The sequence below is a fragment of the Denticeps clupeoides genome, chromosome 4, assembly GCF_900700375.1.
Source record: "Denticeps clupeoides chromosome 4, fDenClu1.1, whole genome shotgun sequence".
Lineage (NCBI taxonomy): Eukaryota > Metazoa > Chordata > Actinopteri > Clupeiformes > Denticipitidae > Denticeps > Denticeps clupeoides.
Genome location: NC_041710.1, coordinates 22,184,689 through 22,204,843, shown reverse-complemented (window position 1 = coordinate 22,204,843; position 20,155 = coordinate 22,184,689).

Genomic DNA, 20,155 nt, shown 5'->3' with positions numbered 1-20,155 from the left:
GCCGGATGGTCTGGCAATGCCCCCCCCTTGGCACCAGGGCCGTGCAGCGAGAGGGGCTGCATAGTCCCAGAAGGCACCAGCCTGGGGTGCCTGGAACAGTCGCCGGAGGCTCTGGGACAATCTCCCTGCGCGGTGCAGGGGGTGACACAAGACGTGTCAGAGGGGACATGTGGAGACAGGGCCCACACGTACCCAGATGGATCGGCCCTGATTATTGTGTGCAGGTACGGGAGTCCGGGGCCGCCATGCGGGACCACGCCGGGGAGCCAGGCCGAGGGTCCGGGGCCGCCATGCGGGACCACGCCGGGGAGCCAGGCCGAGGGTCCGGGGCCGCCAAGCGGGACCACGCCGGGGAGCCAGGCCGAGGGTCCGGGGCCGCCATGCGGGACCACGCCGGGGAGCCAGGCCGAGGGTCCGGGGCCGCCAAGCGGGACCACGCCGGGGAGCCAGGCCGAGGGACCGGGGCCGCCACGCCTGACCACGCCGGGGAGCCAGGCCGAGGGACCGGGGCCGCCACGCCTGACCACGCCGGGGAGCCAGCCCGAGGGACCGGGGGCCGCCACGCCTGACCACGCCGGGGAGCCAGCCCGAGGGACCGGGGCCGCCACGCCTGACCCCGCCGGGGAGCCAGCCCGAGGGACCGGGGCCGCCACGCCTGACCCCGCCGGGGAGCCAGCCCGAGGGACCGGGGCCGCCACGCCTGACCACGCCGGGGAGCCAGCCCGAGGGACCGGGTCCTCCAAGGGGAGGATACAGCAGGGCAGGAGCCCTGTGGTTGCCGCCGTCCGCCCCGCCGCCTCCACTGATGGTACTGTTGGGGCTCCGAGGACGTAGCCCTTGGAGGGGGGGCTCTGTCAGGATTGCCTGCAGCTGGGCTCCACACCGGAATGCAATCCGGACGCCCCATAAATGCCGGAAGTTTCCGCCCGTTCGGGGTCGCTGGCATTTTCGTGAACTCTATGCACGAACTTGACCTTGTTTAGTGTTATGTGTTTTGAGTTCTGGCAATCGCCACACGCCTACGGGTTTGTTTATGTTCTTTATTTAAGTTTAAATCGTTTTCGGCCACCGCGCCAGTCTTTATTTGTATTTCTTTGTTTGTTAATAAAAACCCCTTCCCAGTATGTCAGACCTCTGCGCTTCCTTCCCCCGTAAGTCCGTAGTCGTGACAATGACAGGTGTGTAATGCACAGAAATATTTGATGTTATATTTATATAAATTTCACATACATGCACACACACACAAACTTTGACTAGTAATTAAACCATATATAATTAAACCAGATAAAATTAAGGAACTTTATTACATTTTACATAAAAAAAAATTACACTTTATTTTTTATTTATTAAACAGAAAATTAAACAAGCCACAGAACTCAAACAGAAACAAACGCAAAACAATGGTTAGGCATGTGACATGTTATTGCAGGAATGTCTATGGGTTTCTGCCTACAACCTTTTAAAGATTTCTGATCACTTTTTGACTCCGATCTTTTGCACAATGATGTAGATAACGTGGTCAGTCCAAAAATGTGCCTTAGTGTTAAAAGCAGAATCTATAGCAAATTCTTGATGTTGTGTTGATTTGATGGGTGTTCATCATCAATCATGAATCATCAAGATTCTATACAGTGTTTGGTAAGGTTTACACCATATTAAACTGCAGTCACTGATAACAAAAGGGCACCTTGCCTCATGCACTTTTGAACAAGAACAAGCCTCAGCATGTCCCTTCAGTAAGGTAAATAGCTTTTCAGGGATACACAATGAATCATTTTCTCCAGAAATGTCTGTACCTAGGTGATTTGCACTTAAATAGGTCCACTCAGAAACTCTGTGGGATCAGTTATACATTGCGCAGTAGTCCATATTTGGCTGCAGAGAACAGTTACTGTAGTGCCTTGTATTAAAAGGAGTGAAATTAATGTTCGAGTTTACAGATCTTTCTCAGTGATAATCACCACACCACCTTATAACCTTGAATCATCTATTTATTCCATAGAATCAATAATGGTTCTTCAAATGTTCATAATTTGGAGTAAAGAATTTTAATGCCAAGCTTTCTCTCAGCAGCTCATATAAACAAAACCAGAGCTGAGTGGAAGCCATGAATTTAATGGTGTGAAATTACATATATGTCAAATACATACTCTTGATAAGTTATGTCTAGGCATCAATTTAGAGTTTGTGCAGTACGCTAATTGAGGTCAATCTAGGGTCAGTCTTGGTCCTCTCATAATATTTTATTCATGGATAAATAAAACATAACGTACAATTGACCTGACCATCAGGTGATGGTCAAAGTAAGGTACTAAACGTGTTTTCAGTCCGGATTTCAGAGGAAACATAGATTAGAAATCATAAAAATGTGTTCCATGACAACTGTGGATTGTTTATTTCTTATGGTTCAATGTTTCATTGCTAAATAGATAAACAAACACAAAAAATAATTTAAGAAAATGTCCTGAAGGGCTGCTGGTGCTTTTTAGAACAGAATAATCATGTTCTACAAGTGAATTATTTTTCAATTTCCGCCAAAAGAGTGTAGAGGACATTGCTCTTTCAATATATAAATGATGGTCTGATGTTCAGACTTTTCCATACTGGGAAACGGATAGTTTGTATGGATATCAACTTTTGCTGTTTCCTTAAAAATCTTTGAATCCAGCCAGTCATATACTGAAAATGTCAAAATATTTATTTAACGCAGAATAATAATTTAAATCAATGGGTAAATTGAAAGTCAGTCATGAACATATGAAAAAAAACTAAAATGTGAAAAATATCATCTTAAATATTGGATCAGTCCTTATGTTGCATCTGTAATGTTGGTTGTAGAAGGAACCAATGATAACAAATGTATATTGAAAGAGAAAGAGGTTAGTTATACACAAAGTGATAATATTTAAATGCATTATCACAAAACAGCATAAAACATCTATATCTTAAAAAAGCATCCATACCTAAATATTTCCCAAAATGATCAACTAACAAGATCTTTACTGCCTTTTTGTAGTTCTTTGGGATGCGAGATGTACGTAGATGGGGTGTTCATCATCAATCATGAATCCTCAAGATTCTATACATATGAATTAGTCAAAGCTTCTAATTACAACCTTAAACCCAATTTACACTGTTCTTTTATTTATATATTTATCTTATTTATGTATTTATTTTGTGATTAATTGTCACATGTAAACCTTTTGAAGTGGTGGCCTAGTGTTTAAGGGGAAGTGGTGGCCTAGTGGTTAAGGAAGCGGCCCCGTAATCATAAGGTTGCCGTTTCGAGTCAAGGTGCCAATGAGGTGCCACTGAGCAAAGTACCATCCCCACACACTGGGGAGCATGGCTGCCCTCTGCTCACCAAGGGTGTTGGTTAAAAGCAGAAGACACATTTCGTTGTGGCACTGTGTGTTGTGCTACTGTGATTCACAATGACAATCACTTCACTTTCAATCACTTACATGGTTTTATTGGTACTGCTGGGTTTCTTTTCTTAATGCTTTATAATGAGTAGGTAGGTGTTACTGTTATTATTGTTACTTTTATTTTACTGAAACAACAACAACACCTTGGGAAACCTTGGGAAGGAGTGACACAGAGAGGGACCCCCTTGCAGGGTAGAGTGAGCCTGCAAATTGTGTCAGTGCATGGTTGGGGGTGATATAATAATAAGTCCTACAGTTGTAGGGTTGGAGGAATCCAGGATGTAGTCAGTGTCATGGTCTAGATTACGTGTCCACAATGATGTTACTGGTCCATTTGAAGATCCCTGAAGCTGTAGTTGTTACGGTGGGCGTGGCTGTGGTGACCCTCTGGGGTTCTCTGCAGCCAAAGCTTGTTTCATGGTATGTCCTTGTTTAGCAGTACTATTTTTTAGAACATGTCTGGTCATGTTTACATGGTCAAAATGACAAAGAACTCTTTTTTAAGTCCTTTATACTCATGAAATGAATCAAGAAAGCATTAGTTTCAAACTTTATCTACAGCTACCTTTCATTGAAAGGGTTTCAGCTGCTTTGTATGAAGGAAAAAGGGCAAGTGCAAAAGTGAACATAATGGCAGTTTTAATGAAAGCATAAAAAAATAGGGTGTGAAGTCATTTTAAAACAAAAAATATTTATAATCTATACATGTAACACCCACAATATCGAAAACCTAAGTCACTTGATGCCACATAATGTCCTCAGTGATGCTCTTTACTGAAGCCATGCTGGTACAAATTGCAGTTTACCGCCTTCTCTACTTTAAATGTGCCTTTCAAAGTCAAGTTCATCTTTTTGCTACGAACTGGATTGAAGAGTATTTGCAGTTTTATATAAGGATCAATAATTCATAGAACAAATTAGGGGACTGTCAACTGATGCTGAAAAGCAAATTAAGGACTACTTTGCATAATGCTAACGTCATTTCCCCATCTCCAATTTTCTCGCTATTTAAAAAAATCCATCTTTCTTATGTCCTAAATGTTTCCTTTTTCCCATAAACTCCCTCCTCTGCGTAAAGAAAAGACATCAGTGTCAGTTTAAGAGAGTGAAGGCTATCAAAAAATCTTTCTGCAAAGACAATGACTTTCTCTGTGATATAAGCTGCATGTTTTTCCTCTTCACACTGCATAACAAGCTGGAGAGAGATTTTTTTTTTTTAACTCAGTACAGAGAGCAGGTAGCATTTTACATGCAGGCACCAACAACCCCCCATTTCCCAGAGGTCCTGCAGAGTTTAAATGCAACTTCCATCTGATAAACCCAACTCAGAACTGAAAACTGAAACAGTGGCAGTGGTGGAGCCTTGTGAGTTTGAATCCTGGCTCAACCTTTGCGTGTGAGGAGTTCTGTTCTCTTTTCCGTGTTGGTGCGGGTTTTCTCTGGATTTTCTGGTTTCCTCGTGCCACCCAAAGGCACGTGCACTAGGTGAATTGGCAACTTTTAATTGTGTGATTGAATGGTGTGCGTATGGTGCCCCACCCTGGTTGAGTCCATGTCATCAGTATACAATTCAATTACTCTCATTCAGTGATGAGTATACTCTCGCCACTCAGCAGCTATCTTGGTCATGTCATTTCTGGCATTTATTTCAGGCTAAGAAGGCTGTGGTCCTTTCTAACCCATTTTGGAAAGAGAAATGTCTGTACTAAGGCCTCTAGGATAATCGCATATCAGCAATTAAGTTTTATTCCATATGATGAAATTACTTCAAACATTTGTGGACAGTTTGCCATTCCTGCTGTATGGGTGAAGATTATTACCTCACACACTCACTCACTTAGTCCTACTAACCATTTAATCCTGCTCAGAGCCGTGGTGCCAGAGCCCATCCTAAAACATCCAGGGTGGAATGTTAGCGGACAGCAGGGTTCACAAACATTCACATGTACAATTCAGGATCTCCTAATCACGTAGTGTTTATGCCTTTGGATGGCAGACGAAACAATAGAACTCAGAAGAAGCACGTGTCACAAAACATTTGTCCCTCACATTTCTCCCAGAGGCACGTCATCCCATGTCTCTTTTCTCTCTGCCCTCTTTCATCTCCCTGTCTCCACTTGTTTCCCCCATGCAGGGTCTCACCATCTGTAGCTGGGACCTACAATGTTCTCATTCCTTAAGACCCACCTCCCTCCCAGTCTCCCCCTCACTCCCCCCCCGGGCCTTGTGAGTGTGAGTGTAATCTTCCCAAAGCCTGCGTAAACACTCCTAATGCAGCCGTAAACTTGGGAATCTCGAGCACGTGTGGAGCCTAATCCCTTCTAAACCCACATTTTACAGCTTTTCCGATTTCCACCCCCTCTCTTCCTCTCTCTTTCTATATGCTGTCATGAACAAATGCAGCTACAATGCAAGTCTACCCATGTAATTCATTGAAGGATAACCATTCCAGAGCTGCAGTCTGCAGTGTGTTAAGCAGAAATGACGATACAGACTAAAAATTGTGTATTTCATGTGTGAACAGAAAAATGCACTTTTCATTTGTCTATTCTTCATTCATTCATTCATTCATCATACATACACTGCGCAAACGGTTCCCCATTATGCATTTATAGGTTAATAATGAGACAACTGAGTTTTCTTCCAATAGCACATAAAATGCACGTTACTCATGTTTAAGTATGCAGTTGCATCAAAGTTGTAAAGCATTTAACCTCTCAGGAATCCCTGATAAAATTAGGAGTAAATACTGTGCATTTACAGACTGGTGGGGTGAACAGGGGTGGAGCAAGGTGAGGGAACATGGAAAGAAAGACATTTGTCCTATTGTGCTGCTTGTCATTACACTTCGAGCTTCTTGCAGCGTTACGGGCACCGATTGATACCGACGGCACACGGGGCTCCGTTAGTGTTATACCAACTTTGTATAATCAAAGCCTCTCTATACTGGAAGCAGAATGAACTCGTAAAACCCACAATGTGAGTATCAGCCAGAGCCGCGTGGGGAATTGCGTAGGATGGAGCCATTTCAGGTGCAATTTCCAGATAGTCTCAGGTTCGCGGTTGACAAGCAGCGCACAACCACCTGAGGACCAGCAGACCGCGGCCCTTAGAGGATCTCCCTAACAGCTCTTCAGCTGACAAGGAGCTACTCAACAGGGACCGTGGCGGAGGGTGACGAGCATGTGTGGGCCAAGGAAAGTCTGTTGTCTGCTCGTCAGGTGCAAAATTGAGAGCTGATCATGATGTGCGCCTGACCTCGGAGAGTTTTTTTGTGAAATGAGTTTTTTTCAGATGAGGACCATGACCTGAAATATGTTCTATTTTACTCAATATTTGCGGTACTCTGTATAATGAAAGTTAGTGGAGTTGTGAGTTTGAATCCATCGGCTGGCTTTGTGTGAGTTGCATGCTCTCCCCATGTCGGTTTGTGTTTCCGGTTACCTTCAACCAACCAAATACATAGTTGGATTGGTGACTCCATATCTGAGCCATGCTAAACACGTTGCCATGACTATGTTTAACCATTCAATTTAATGTGAAAACAATGAAGAAAATGTAGTTCTTTTAATGCTTTCTCATTTCTTTGCCGAAGACAAACAGAGCCTCTCTTCAAGCCACTCAACAGAATTTGATGTAATGGACATGCTTTTTGAGATAATTGATGAATTATTTCTTCAACAGCAGAGAGCATAAAATCTGCGTTCTGCAAGTACGCAAGCTGTTGTCAGCAATTTGCACACATCATGGTGGCGGTGACAACTTCAGTTAACCCTCAGTCTTTCTCATCACTCTTTCTTTAACCTCATCTCAAACATGACAAAGAAGCCCGCCCCAAAGAAACTTGTGCTATGAAATATGTGAAATGGAAGCAAAGTGTGGTAATTGCATCTTGTATTTTTTTCACAAAAACACTTCATACTTTGAGATAACAACACATGTGGCAATGCATTTAATTTTTCAGAAAAGAAAAACAAAAGAAAGAAACAGAAAAACACTGACAATCAAAGAAATGTAGACTGCATTCCCGACTGCTAGCGGTTTTCATTCAAAAACTGTCCACCCTGCCCATTTATTAAATCAGAGGAAATCCCAGAGCCTGTGAAGAGCACTCCCACAAACAGGCGTTAAGGAAGGCACACTGCACACAGCCACGCTGCCGTGCAGCTGTTGATTTATTGTGTTTTCAGCCCAAAAGCCGCCAAATCAGCATCCCAAGGCAAACAAGTAATTTTCATTAATGCGACAGAGGTGTGGGTAATGGCACTGTAGAAATTCACCACGTGCGACTTACATTAAAATGCTGACAGGTAGCAGGTAGAGTAGCACCGGCTCAGCAGAAAAGAACCTGTCCAGGAAAGATCTGTGGAGCCCCACACGAACTATAAAAGACAAGAGAACCACAATAACAATAATGAAGAAAAACAGACTCTACCATTACTTTCTCCAACACAATGCTGGATGCTTGAAATATTTGCAAAAAGGTTCAAGCAAGTCGATTCAAGACAATTCAAAGCTGTAATGCTCTACAGAAAACAACCACTTCTGGTTACCGAATTAGAATCCATAATAAAGATTTGACAGGGCTGGCCCATGGCATAGGCAGTAAAGGCACATTAATTTACCATTTATTGTACAGCAATGAGGACTTTTATGACACTCTTTTAGAAAACGGCCTACACAGGTGGCAAATTGTGCCAGCTTTGCCTCTGCCAACCCAAAGTGGTCTAAACACGCCCTGGGATGCCACCTAAAGTCTTTCCTAGGGCTCCAGCTTTGTTCGTGCTGGGCCTGGGATTTGAAATAACTCTAGTGATGTTATCATAGACAAAAAAAAGACAAATACAGTTTGACTGGAAGTGTCAGTGCCTGATTCAAGGCAACTTTAAATCTGACCATCCGTCATTCATACAACCTAATAACCACCAGTAATCTGAGATATAACTGAGCAAACCTGGACTGAGAGCAGGTATCTAGCAGTGGCAGCTTGTTCTGCTCGTGCCCTGTTTGCTGTGATCAGCAGTTGTGTCTGTTTTACACTCACTTGTACACGACCGGGGCCAAAGCATATTTCTGCTCTCTGAAGGGAAAGAAAGGAAGTAAGAGAGTTTTCCCTGAGTACTTTTACTGCTGACTAATATGTTTTCCTGAAGGCCAGGATACACAAACATAAAAACACACTCACACACACGTACACACACACACACACACACACACACACACACACCAGGATAAGGTCTCCCAATAGTGTGTACAGAGTAACATACACCACCTTTGCTCAGTGTTTGCTGTTCAGTGGACATTACTGGGAGTTTTTACACACAAAAGTTTGTAATTATTCAGAATAATCCTAACAAAAGGAAAGAACGTGGCTGTGGCTTCCGCGTATGGGGAGGATGTGGGTCATCGTCTGCAGCGTGGGAGAGCAGTCACAGGTTAGAGAGAGAAGTGCATGGCCGCGGCCACAATGGGCAGTGACGCGCGTAGAGAGGCAGAGAGGGTTGGGGTTAGGTAGGCGTAGGTAAAACCAGCAGTCTGTGGGCGTTGTGGACGATGTGGGTCTTTCACATGGGCAGGTGGTCTGTCAGAAGATAAGACAATCTCAGTGTCAGTATGTTGGTCAGGCGACGTTCGGGCCAAAATAAGCAGACGTGGGTACTCCAAAAGAAGAGTCGATGGCCTGGCAGTTGTGGACGAGGATCAGGCAGAACAGCAAGGACAAGGTACGTGGTGGATAGCAGCACTGAAGGAAAACCAAACAGTGAGCATGTCACGTCCATGCGGGCATGACGCGGCGGGTGCACGGAGAGGAGGACAAAGAGTGACGAGGAATGAAGGACGCTTTCACCTGACATCACGAAACTGGGGTTTAACACAAGACAGGGGAGACATCCGAGACGTAGACACTGGTGAACACGGAACATAACGTTAAAGACCTGACAGCGGACAGAAACGAACAGGGCAGCTTTATACAATTAACACAGGTGAAAACCATTAGGGAACATTTCACATGACAACAATGAAACCCCATTTCGGACCGGATCGTGACAGAGCAGGCAGCGAGAACAGGGGATGTTGCGTCCAGATGTCCTTCCCCTGGGACATTCGTGCATACCCTGGTGGCCTGGTTGTGCGCCGGTGGCCATGAAAATACTCCACACACACAAGGTCCTTGGAGGTTTGAGGCCACATCACTAACCGCCATACTACCATGTGGCCATTTGAATGATGACACAATAATAATGTCATTTTTTTGCCTTTTGCTATGGCTCGGAACTTTAGACTATTATATTTGCACTGCGGCGAGAACCACGAGTGGCCGGGGAATGTCACGCATTCCCCCAAAAGTTGCTGTGTTGGCAGCGTCCTGAAAACACAGTTACACCTTCCAAGGGAATTCCACAAGCTGCCTTTGCATTTATATTTAAACAGGAGCCTGGGTGTAAAATACAGCAACTACAGACGTTGTACAGTGGCAACTCTGACAATGACAACTGCTTCATGCTGGAAGACACGGTCTCGGGTGCCATGGAGCTCATTTTGACACCAGCAGCATGTGGTGTATGCAAATCACGCGGCCGGCTAAGACACGTTGGCTTGTCTTTGTGCCTATATCTTATTCACAATGACAGCCATATTAATTACTTTTATAATCCAGTGAGCTACGCAGCCATTCTCTCAGAGATTTGTGATCATGTCTTTGTAAACAACTGCCTTTCTAATTAAGACTCTTACACTGGGTGAAAAGCGAACGCTGCTGGCCCGAAACAATGCCTTTTCTTGCTGCAAAGTCACAATGGCTGCCTTTTGACAACTGTGGGCTCGCAGTTGAAGAGGCGTGAAATAATGTGTATGAAAAATCTATTTCCTGTTTGGAATACTCATTAAACAAGACTCACAACTAAATTATACTATAGTTCAAGTGATACACTTATAGGTTTCGTTCATGTTATTGAAATTTATAGAAAAAGAAGAGGGAACTCACAAATGATAGCAATGAAAACCTTTATAACACTTATGGATATAATTATGATTTATGCACTACTTGGCTGTTACACAAAATGATTTGGCAAATTGCTTGACCTCATGAGAGACAATTTAATAGACCAGCAAATAAAATCACACACTGTGTGTTCACACACTGTAGTGCTACTTGCTGCTCTAACATGGTATTGAAGTCACATTTTTGTACACTTGATTGTAAAAAATTCTAAACAAATAAAACAAATAATATTTACATTATTTCATATTTACAACACAGTTTATAATGTAGGATTTGTGCCTATATTTTGGACACAGACTAAGACTTGGAGGCTTGAAGACTGAAATTCCTCTGTTTTAAACTGTTATCAGTGTAATTGTGAGTTTTATATGTACTGTTGTTTTAGCCCGGACTGTTTTTATAATGTCCCAAATCAGCCATAGCAGCTAATCAGGAGGCTGGGATGCTTGCAGCCCATTTGCAATGGTACTTTATCAAAGTGTACATTGTACATTAGTCACTTTCTATTACAATTTCACACATCTGAAAACGACTGCACAATAAGAATGTGTGATTATGTTCTGCAGTTGCACTTACTTTCTTCATAACCATGGCAAAATAAATAAATCATTACATAAATAAAAGCCATAATGACACTGGAAGCAGAATTATAAACTGTTCTCAGTTTCTTACATATGTGAGTACATGACACAATATTCAAAATTAGTTCATGAGGAACACATTTTCCTCAACCATGTGACAGTGTGATGCTGTACAACGAATAATATATGTGACCAATTATATACTGTAATGTTCTACTGTTCCATCCTCACTGACAGCTAAGAACAAATACACAGCACTCTGAGCGTCACTCATCCCCCTCAAAATATCTTGTGCCCTGTCTTGATTTTAAGCTCTCTGAATGTGGGTGAAATGTTCCTGAAATACAATCAGCATTGAAAAGATGCTCCACTGCCCACATATGCCTATGCAATTAAAAGTTTAGCAGACAATGGCATAATAACACCTCAGTATAGATTTTTATACAACGCAAATGTCATGAGAATCTGAGAATGACAACAGAATTCAAAACGTCAGTGGTACACTTGACTGCTAAACATTTTTCCTTGAAACATCCAGCCAAACAATAAAACACTAAAATAACAATAGAAAATTACATAGAATCTTACTGCATAATATATACTGGACTGGCCTTAGAATTTTACTACATAATACTATACTGGTCTGGACTTAGAATCTTATTGCATTATACTATACTGGACTGTTTGCAGCACTGTGCCTTTAGCTATGATAACAGATTGATTCACTGTGGCATTGTTTCAATAAATGTGTGCAACGTTTACTTTTTTTTAGGGAATTTGTGAAGTTGGACCAGGGCATACACTCTCCTCCAGCACGTACCAAAGATGGGGTAAAGGTCAGGTGGCCAATCCATGTGTCAAAATGATGGCACATGCTCCTGAACACTTGTTTGACAATAAGGGGAGGATGAATAATGGTATCGAGATACTGAAATGTGCTCATGGCAGTAGGAAATAAAAAAATTGGCCACATAATATTTCTGAACCTCAGATCAGTACACTGCCTGCAATGCGCTTTCCTTCTAACTCATCACTCGGGAACAGGACAAATCTGGACATGTGACCTTTTTCCGTTGGTCTAAGGTCCAATGTTTGTGCTTCCTAGCATATTTAAGCCTTTTCTGCAATTATCCTCACCAACAAGCTTTCTTAAGATTGAACAGCTGTGGTCCCAATCCTGTAAATTCTCATTGCATAGTATGTGTGAAAAGGCTTTTAATTTTACTATTAAACTGAGCCATGATGTCAAGTGACTTCTATGATTTTGACTTTCTATGATTTCTTCACTATTATTTCTTCATGAAGTGCTCGATGCAGGCCAATAGTTTGACATCTCAAACACACCTCAGTTCCGGGAACAGCACCCGGAAAACAGAACCTGAGGTGTATCTACAACTTACATTTTCCTCAGACTGCTTAAGAGATTATTTAAAGAAGCCGAGACAAACAAATATGTTCATTTGAAGAGCTATGCAGACTCTGGACTGTTAAATGGCGTCTCCTGATCACAGGACTATGCAAACTGCATTTTAATTTCAGCTGTAAGTATCATCTTTCACAGTTTGTGGGTAAGAAACTTGGAACTGAATCATATTATGGAACAAGTCAGAATTTTGAACCTACAAAGACACATAATCTCATTTGCACCACTATTCCTTTTTTTATGTGTCTCACACACACAAACACATAGATGCATATCCACAATTCAATTCTTTAGCACTGGAAGTTGATGCATGTTTTATATGTGCTAATTGCATTTTTAAATTTTCATTGCTAATCATTCTTTGAGAATATCACCAAGTAAAAAGAACAAAAACACCAGCAATGGTCTTTTGAAATTTTCCTGAGGACATCACTATCTTTAAATGACTGGTCATATTTAATATCATAAAATACACAGGATAAGCAATAGTTACCCTATAAAATGAATCTCTCAGAGCTTGCGCTTTTTTTTTTTTTTTTTTTTTTTCACTCCTTGTGTAATGTCCGGCTTGTGTAACCTCTTGTTCAGCCCTGGCTGTGTTTATGCTTGAACTGGCATCCCAGCAGCCTGATTCAGGCTCACACTTTAGCCTGTGGCTCATCATGGTTGCTTCTGTTAGCTGGTAGCATGCTGCAGGCACACGCTTAGCCATTAAAAGATGCATTTAGTCCAGTTTGAGTACATCAGGGCCTTGTTGTTGTGCGGATGGTCTGTGCTTCTGCACATCTCTTGACAATCTCTGTAGGTCTGCCAGGAGATGACAAAGGTTAAAACTCCCCAGTGGAGAAAGAGGGCCTGCAAGGTGATGAGGCAAGGTGATGGAGAGCCATAAATGCAGAAGGATAAAGCAAACATGCATGAAAAAAATGCAACACACACAGATATAAATTCACATTTTTCTCATTTACAGGCTTGTTGCATTTTTTTAATTCTCTTGTCTCAAATTTGTCTCAAATTGTCTTCCTATAGACATCATATTGCAGTTCTTACCTCAACAGCTTTGGGTGTGTAAGTATTAATACAAATACTTTACAAGTTCCTTCCCCTTTGATACAACAGCCCAGCCAACCCCCGACCCTACTGAGCCACTCTTGCTGGCGGTGTTTCATGTCTCATATTGCTCGCCCACTGCCTCCAAAGTTTATTATGTGAGAAGGGTCTTTGCATGACCCGTGGCGATAAACCTGTGTTTGTGTTGCGTAGACAGATGCACACAGTGTCTGTGGTGCCCTACTTTTGCTTAATTGAGTCATTCAGCCCAGAACATAGCATTTAATGCCAAAAAATGTTACCTTAATCTGTCCCTAGCACAACTGAGTCACAGCATAGAAAGGAGAGAAGGAAGGCGTTTGTGCTAATAAGGGTTTCTACCCCTGAAACTGAGCCACGAATGTAACTGTGGGTGATGTGCTGCATTAGCAAATGAAAATAAATGTGTTCAGGCGGCACTTAATTTCATCTGTTAAGATGCTGGCTTGCACAACTGGGTCAGTCAAATAGTCAGATTTGGACAAGACTATTAGAACAAGCAGTAACACTATCAGAAACATTCATTTAGCTGTAATACAACAAAATGAAAAGAAAATGTAAAATTCTCCTTTTATTTTCCTTTTCTTTTTTCATTTTATTTTACAAAGCAGGTTTTGTAAAAATGTTGATTCTCATCTAGGACACACATCCTTATTACAGATCAAAAACAGGGTTTTTTTTGTATAACTTGACAGAAAGTTTCCCAGTACCAATTTTCCTTTGAGATTAAGTACAAACTAATTATAGTTTTAAGTAAGTACAGATAAAGCAATCCAGCCGGCCACGATGAAATCAGTTCAAAAGCGGTTGAGTAAACTCACAAGGACCTACAGAAAATTTACATAAAACCCAAAGGTTCCGTTAATATAGCTTTTTCTTTTCTTTTTTCTTTTTTTTTTTACATGAACATTATGCTGGTAAAGAATAAAGAGGCCATTGACTAAGAAAGCACCATCCTCCACATGGCTGGCCTTTCACTAATACAATGTAGCCTTTATGTTCGAAAAGAGCTCAGGGCACGACTGGGCCCATGTTTACCATGACAGACTAACAGGCTCACATATTTGAGGGAAGGTTAATGAGAGTTTAAACACCGTTCAAGCTAAAAAAATTTAAATAAAATAAAAGAACTGTTCTCTAGATGTGCCCTACGACCCATGTGATTTTTGAATGTGCGCCCAGAGTGAACACTAGTCATCTTTAATTAGGTAAAATCACCTCTACGCTGCTTCATCCTTCTTTTATCTTGCATTTTTTAATCCACTTACTGAAGAATGAGGACAATTCAAGAAACCATCCTCACAGTAACATGTAGCAATTTGTCATATGCGATGAACACTGTTGACTCGAATACACTATAGAACATTTGGATGGCGTTTTCGGAGCTATGCAGTCAGAAGTGCCGCGATGTCTGCAGTTTCTCAGTCAAGCCCTACTTCCTTATTACACCATCAAAGGGGGGGTTGTGCTAAGGGACCATTGACATTCCACTTGGTCTCTGTTGATTTTAATAATGACAGACAGATGTGCACAGGACTCCTGGTCAGTGGCGGTCTTATGAATGAACAACCGCGATTGAGCCGGGTAAAGCTGAGCTTGGCAGTCAAGTCCTTGCTTGCTGACATTAAGCCAATTTTCTTCCCGGCTGTGTCCACCATTCTGACCTAATGAGGTACCTGTCTCTGAAATCTTTGTCTAATTAGCCACACCGGGTGGAGCGCACTGTGGTAAGAATGAACGCCTGATTGGCCACACTTCATATGAAGAGTTTGGAAAAAGAGTTTAAAGTGTAGAAAGTAGAAGGGAAAAAGAGATCAAATGACCAGATTGTTAATTTGTTTCGGCTAAGTGGTGCAGAGTGTTATGCGTATAACGTTGCATGAGCAATCATCTGACAACAAGGCCTCCATTGTGCTGTGGTTTGAGTTTTTAAGATATCTGGGGGTGGGGAGAACACGAGGGCCCACAAGATTAAAGGAATGTCTGACATCCATCATAAGAGCAGAAAAATCACAAGAGCAGCACGAGATGAAAATTACTGCTATTTACCATGGGATGCACAAACAGTGACTCTGAAGCTCCACCAAGGTCATAAAGACTTTATTTAAAATAAATATACTTATCAAACATTATACTAATCAAACATTTGATAAAGCTTTGTGAAATTATGACAAAGCTCTCTCTTTGTGCCTGGATTAATTTTGAGAGCTAATGAAATCTATTTGTGGAAAAATGCAAGTAAATAAAATTATAATAATAAAAAAGGATTTGAATCTGTGAGATTGCAGCACAGTGCCCCTAAAACAAATTAAAATTGCTTATCAAGTCAAAGCCTTCAAATTAAGCCTTACTGTATCCCCTTGATTACAATGGCACCACATAAATGTGTTAACCTGTACTCAGCAAAATTAAATTTCAAATTCATATTGAGGTGTCGAGCTTATTTTATTAAGATAAAACACATTTGTTTCATTATGGACATTTCACTGTCACACCCAGGACATTCTTTTCTAATTAATCTGAGAGATTGAAAATTGGGATCAGTGTCACAAATAATCTACATATGCTAACCGTTCACAGAGTAATATGTTTTGTGATCAACTGCTCATGCAGTTAGATTAAGTCCTTCAACAAAAAAAAGGCTTTCAATTCAAAAACATTTGTGATGTTATTAACGCTGATATAATCTACAGGATCCGAATAAAGATTTCTAATCAGCCCCAAATTGTGGCAGCCTGCTTTGATTAACATTAAATGTGATTTCGAAGGGGAATTAATTTTAACCTGATGAGGTTTTCGTGTCACAGCCACGCATTAAAGGGCAATGAAAAAGTGATTGTTCTAAAACTGGGACAGGAGGGGAGCATGGTTTAATCACTACTTTCTATCATATTTCACTTTTATAATAAAATCATTTTAACATCATGACAGCATGAAACATAGTTTTATGACATTTTTTTTCCCAGTCAATGCATTAAGGCTACTTTTTAATAGCTCTGTCTCCTTCATAAATGTCGTGAACGTAACCATGTACAAAAAGGTGCCTAATTATTCTCAGCAGTATAGTTAACAACAGAATGGACTTAAAATGGTATAATAAATGGCCGAGTGGAAACATCAGCGGCTGGACCTAGTTATGTGTTCCGGTATGTCACACAGGTAGTGCATTGTGAGCTGGTCCTTTCAAGCCGTGGATAAGAGACAGGGCCCTCGCTGTCTGATCTGGCAGATGGCAGGCAGTGAGGTATTAAATGTGCGCGATCCTCTTTCCTCAAACAAAGGTAGCCTCTCCCAGCTAGCTCCTCTGACCCAACTTTACTTACTTGTTATGCAGCAGACAGACAGACAACGTAACTCTAGTGCAGTTGACACAAAACAGGAGGTTGGAGCCTGGTGCACAGGTTACATCTCTGAAAGATGGCAATCTAATCCAAAATGCTCAATGCTAAAGGGCTCGAATACGTTAGCAGGCCAAAATGGCAACACCCTATAAAGCCAACACACCAGGCACAGATCTGGACCTCCTGGACAACTGTTTAAGTGCACTGGATTTCATAAAGGAAATTCATCAAAAAGAAACACAAATAAGAAACACATTCCACAAAAATTAACGAACCTGAAAGCTTTAAGTGACTCTGAAGAACAAAGAACCATCCAGGTTTCACATGAAAATGGAAAAAAAAAAGACCACAGCAAATTTTAAATATATGCTCATAACCTTTTCTTTGCTTTTGACTTCAAAGCAGAAAGTCTACTTTGTCCACTTTGAGGAACTAAGCCAAGAATAGTTTTGACAGGGCAACAGACTGCCGCTGCCAGGGTAAAAAGGGGAAAAAAGGCTCTAAATGAAGTTCATGCACTCATCAGCCCAACTGCGTTTTTGTCAGGACGCTGCGCTGCCACACTGTTTCCAATCACATAGCAGACATAGCTGCGCTTGTTATTTATTTTTTCTTTTTAATACTTCATGAGAATTGGCTTAATCATAGAGCACATTTCGAATGGAGCTTGTAGTGGAGGTGAACAGGACATGGCCACATTTCCTTGAAAAAAACCCTTTACAACAAAAGAAGAAAGCAATTAAGTTTCCCAAGGTCTGAAACATCTTGCCTGAGAGAAGGGCAGCTTACGTCTGAACCACTGGCCACATTATTAAAATTATTCTGCTTATATCAAATGGTCATAATGAAAGCAAAATGATCAGAGCGAACCCCTCAAAACCCCTTCAGACTTTCAAGCCAACAGTTTAACTCAGCAATAACAGGCAACCAAAGTTTACACAGTATTTGCAGCGTAGGAATGATGTGTTACATGACTTTAACAGCACCTCCTCAATTTTGTTGGTATGGATCAGCATGTCTGTGAAAGCAGGAAGCCTGAGGCAGTCAATTTGGGCCACGTGATTTTATGTGAATGCATAATGAACATTGGAGGTGTGATCTTATGTGATTTAGGAACTGTGTTGGGAATCCCATGAGGGAACTTCTATTACTGGGCTTTTTACGGTACAGATGAAATGAAAAAAATTGAAAAAAGTGCACGGAGTGCATCAAGGGGCCTCAGTTTCCCATCTTCAGGACCATATCATTATCTTCAAATTAACTCACACCTGGCTTTTAGATACATTTAAGCAGCCACGTTTGTTGGTGCAGCGTTACTCACTGTTTGTACTCATGTAAGAGACCATGAATATTAAGCACTTGCTGAACATCAATTCATCTAGATTCTCTTTATCTGTATTATGCTCATTTGTCTTTTATGTGTCAGTCTGTGCATGTACTGGTAGACTGGCTTTACTGACACCATCTAATCCAAAGTGGAGGATGAATTAACGCAACCCCTTTTTTTTTTTTTAAACACTAGGAAAACCTAATGTTCACGGCTTTACCACATACGTGAACATGAAATACTAATGTGAACCAAAATATTTATTTAATGTAATTGGCAGTAATATTGGGATTTTATAAATGTATTGTTTGCGAATACAACATAACTTCACCACCTCAGTAGAGATGAAATTGCGACCTCCCCCCAAAGGGGTCACAGACCCCAGGTTGGGAGCCACTGCTGTAGCCACGTGAAGATGGACACACAGTGATATTAGCAGCATTAAGGTTACTCAACACGTGTGACTGCCATGGCTTTTGATAGCTAATTTGATTTGCATGTGACAATAACAATAATGACAGCACTATTGTATTTTTTTTTTTTTTTTTACATTATTTAAACAAAGTGATTTTTTTTTCTCCGTTTACCCTTTTAAATATATGATGCAGTAAGGACTGTCCCCTTCAGTAGAGCAGACACTCAGGATTAACCCACAAACAAGGATTTTGTGTTCATGCAGCTTACTGTGCAACACGCAATTTCATACCTTTTAGGGCAGTTTACAGCATATCAGTCTGTGGCAGTGTGTGTGGGAGGGAGAGAGGAAGGGAGAGTTTTTAGGGGATAGTTATATTCTATCTTGGCTCAATGCTCTGACCTCGTTGTGGCAGGCAGGCCACTGTGAATGACCTAGCGAGCTGTACTGGAGGAGTTTTAAGCTCCTTGAGGGTTTAGGAGGATAGCTGGCGAATGTGAATGGGAACCAGGCTGGGCAAATGACAGCAAGTCTGTCATCAGGAAAAGTCAGCCTAGGACTGCAGGACAATGTGACCCGCTGAGCTGTACTGTGCACATTTTCCCCAGGAGAAGAAGCTACTGAAGTGTGCAGTTCTGCTCACACAGTGTGATAGTTGTCTAGTTCATCATATAGGTAAACAACGATATAGGTTTATTTTAGGAACTGATGGGGACATGAATTTGGCAGGGTGTCTGGGAGAATTTTGGAATATATTTCATAGCATTCTTGAAATTCAAGACAAAGTCTTGAAAATGACACTCAACCAATATATCACCACCATTATTAGATTATGCCATGTTCTTCACCCACTGAAATTGCTTAAATTGCCTTGCCTATTTTTAAAGCAAATCATAAATGATTAATAATATTATTATTATTGCATGGCAACAAGAACAGTAACTGGCCTTTAATAGGTTAGCGGTTAATAAACAGACATTTGTGGTGTTGGCTGCAAATCTGTGGGAACCAGCTCTCCCACATCACACACGTCAAAGTGAAAGTGAAGTGATTGCCATTGTGATACACATCACAGCACACGGTGAAACAACGAAATGTGTCCTCTGCTTTTAACCCATGACCCTTGGTGAGCAGTGGGCAGCCATGACAGGCGCCCGGGGAGCAGTGTATGGGGACGGTGGCACCTCAGTGGCACCTTGGCGGATCGGGATTCGAACCAGGATTCCTTAACCACAGGCCACCACAACCTTGTTCTTGTGCATGCAATTAGTAAAAGTCTATGAAAGGGTGAAGTTGCTGACTTACGGTACTTTGTAAGTGTTGAATCAGGCATGGAACCATTTCACTGAAGAAGCAACATTTCTCAGTCAGTTTTTCATTGTTGCTGCAGGCATAGAAATAATCCATGTCTTTGTTCCATGTCTATGTTCCTTGTCTTTTTGACCTCATGCCTATAACCACACGACAGAAGTGGCAAAATATTATGGTATAGCAACATTTTCCCATGTATTTAGATCCATATACAATTGAGCCTCCTATAGGTAGAAG